Here is a 2760-nt window from a genome sequence, read left to right as displayed (position 1 = left end):
ACGATCACTATTATTGTTTCACTTTTCAACAACAACAACACAAATAACATTCACAAAGAAGTTTCCATGGCAGAAATGAGAAACCGGCTGCCTGTCCCAAAGGTGTGTCTTTGTCCAATTTACAGGCACTTATGCAAAGATCTACTGAGAGACAAACATTTGCCCTATAGCTGCCAGTCCCTATTCCTTGTACCCCTACCCTCCATCCATCACCACCAGGACCACATCACAGCAGACAAAAAAAACTCTTCTCCTGCCTGTCACTGAAATTGCGAGTATTGCGGTTCTGCTCCTGGGGAGATGGCAGGCGCTCTTTGGGGCTGAGTGGCTTTCATACGTAAAACAGCTTTATCTGTGAGAAAAAAGGCTTACAAATTGGGAGCAGATTGCATATGATGTTTAATACATAACAGCATTGAGGTGACTAGTCAGGGAAATTTTCCACCGTCGGAAACGGTAGTTGCTTTTTGTCTTGCTGCCTGGAATATTTTGACAGGGAGGAGAGCGCGGGGATTGAGGCAGTGCACCCCGTTTCCAGTTAAGCTGGCGGAATTAAAGGAGACGTCCCCATCTCATGTATTCAAAGAGCTGATATGGGGTGGGGGGATTACAGGTGATGAACACAAGTGATGTACCTCTATCTCATGCACTCGAGGATTCTAAATACTCACCCAAATGGGAACATTATGCCTAGGAAGATCTCCCTTGAGGTTTAATCTGCTGCCAATGGGATCATGCCCATGCGCGTGGCTGACAAGTGTCTAAACTATGCAAGAACTGCCAACTTGTTTCTGCTTGAAAAAAACAGTGTGGGAGGGGTTGAAAGGGAGGGTTCCAAGCAGTGTTTTGTAGGCTGTTTAACTTATGCTTTCATATTAGAGCTGCCTCTGTAATTTTGCCACATTCAAAGTGGATGAGGAGCCTCCTGTTGTGGCAAAACATGTGAACATTTTGAGGGAAGCCAAGGGAGTGCTGATAAGACTTGAGTGGGATTTCTCAAGCAGCCTTTGCATAGCAATGCTTCTGTTTTTCACCCGTGAAAAAAATGTAGGGCAAGTGTTTGATGAGAAGACATAAAAGGCTTCCCAAAAGCCGCAGTCTCTCTCATGCCTCCGCGCTCCAGAAAACATTTCTTCATGTGATTTCAGCCAATCACATATCACATAGTGATTTTCAACCTTTTTTGTCTCATGGCACACTGAGAAGGCACTAAAGTTGTCAAGGCACACCCACTGACAGCAGGGGCTCACATCCCCCCCACCGGCCCTACCAACAAATGACCCTCCCCCAAACTCTTGCAGCACACCTTCAGACCATCCATGGCACACCAGTGGGCCACGGCACAGTGACTGAAAATGGCTGGTATAGTAGTTTTGGAGTTAGACCTGGAAGATCCAGGTTCAAATCCCCATTCAGCCATGAAGCTTCCTAGGTGACCTTAGGCCAATCGCTCCCTCAGTCTCACCTACCTCACAGGGCTTGTTGTGAGGACAAAAGGAGGGAAGGAACCATGTGCACCACCCTGAGCGCCTTAGAGGAAGGGCGGGCATAGAAATGTGAAAATAAATAAATAAGGCTGCAATCCTTTACCTGGGAGTAGGTTCCAATGGGACTTCTGAGCAGAGATGCATAGGATTGAGCTGTAAAATGTTTCCATTAAGACTTTGCTAAGTAACAACTTTTGCAAGTGGTTGGTTGGCAACCTTCAGTCGAAAGACTATGGTATAAGCCTACAGCACCCGGTATTCCCAGGCGGTCTCCCATCCAAGTACTAACCAGGCCTGACCTTGCTTAGTTTCTGAGATCAGATGAGATCTGGCATGCGCAGGGTAACAGTTGCAAGTGAAAGCAAACAAAGTCTGTTGTCCGCACTCACTCTAGCGGGGAGAAGGAACATGTCAGTCTGCTATAAATTAGCTGGTTGGGACATTCTTTCCTTTCCACTTTCACCTCTGTGACAATAGCCAGTGTGATGGGGCCCAAAATTGTTTGTGAAACTCAGTCCCTTCTCCTTTTTGGTTCATTATTAATGCTAAATCAACCTAACTAGATATTCTCTACACTGAAATTCAAAGTGAATTTAAAGATGTCTGAAAAATCAGAGAATTTCAAGAGAGACCAGAGAGTTTCCTCAAGACCTCTGGCATTTCTCAGTGGGGGAATAGTGAGGGTATTACATCTATATCTGTAATCCCACATGCAGGGCCTGCCCAAGATCTCCTGACACACAAGGTGCAAGCCAAATGTTGTCCCCTTATCCAGGATGCCTCTTCCCCTTCCACTTTCCAATATTCTTCTCTTCCCCCCCCCACATTTCTTCTTCCTCCCTGTCCCCTTTTCAGTCCAGGGAGAGGAAACAGAAGGAGAAGTAGTGGTGGAAAGTTGGTGGAGAGAGTTGGGCGCCCCACCAATCTGCTGGCTGAGGGGATCACCTCATGGATGCCCATGTGACACATTCAGGCCATAATCCTAATCCACAGTGGCCTGCACTGTATCCAGCACAGATTAGGTGTAGCCTTGAGGTCAATGGGGTAAGGGGATATTTTTCTCCTTACACTGTATCGAGCCCCAGTCAGCCCTATTTGGCTATTTTCATCTAAGCAACCTGTGTAAGGCTGCCTGGCCCAGGGGTGGAAGTTAGGATTTGGCCTGTATTACCATGGCCAATCCCACCCTCTCCTGGCCTGATCTGCCACCCGTTCCACTCTCCTCCACCCAAAACACCCCTCCCTGCCTCCATTCCTCCCTCCCACCCCTCTT

The 2760-nt window shown here is 47.3% G+C and overlaps 1 pseudogene; it reads right to left on the bottom strand.

Moving 5' to 3' along the window:
- Positions 1-1727: 1727 nt before the first annotated feature.
- LOC136646232 (5S ribosomal RNA) lies at positions 1728-1844 on the bottom strand (annotated as a pseudogene).
- Between the last annotated feature and the right edge of the window lie 916 nt (positions 1845-2760).

Source organism: Tiliqua scincoides, chromosome 3 (genome assembly GCF_035046505.1).
Source record: "Tiliqua scincoides isolate rTilSci1 chromosome 3, rTilSci1.hap2, whole genome shotgun sequence".
Lineage (NCBI taxonomy): Eukaryota > Metazoa > Chordata > Lepidosauria > Squamata > Scincidae > Tiliqua > Tiliqua scincoides.
Note: the sequence above shows the minus strand (reverse complement) of the source record. Positions and strands in the feature narration are given on the sequence as shown.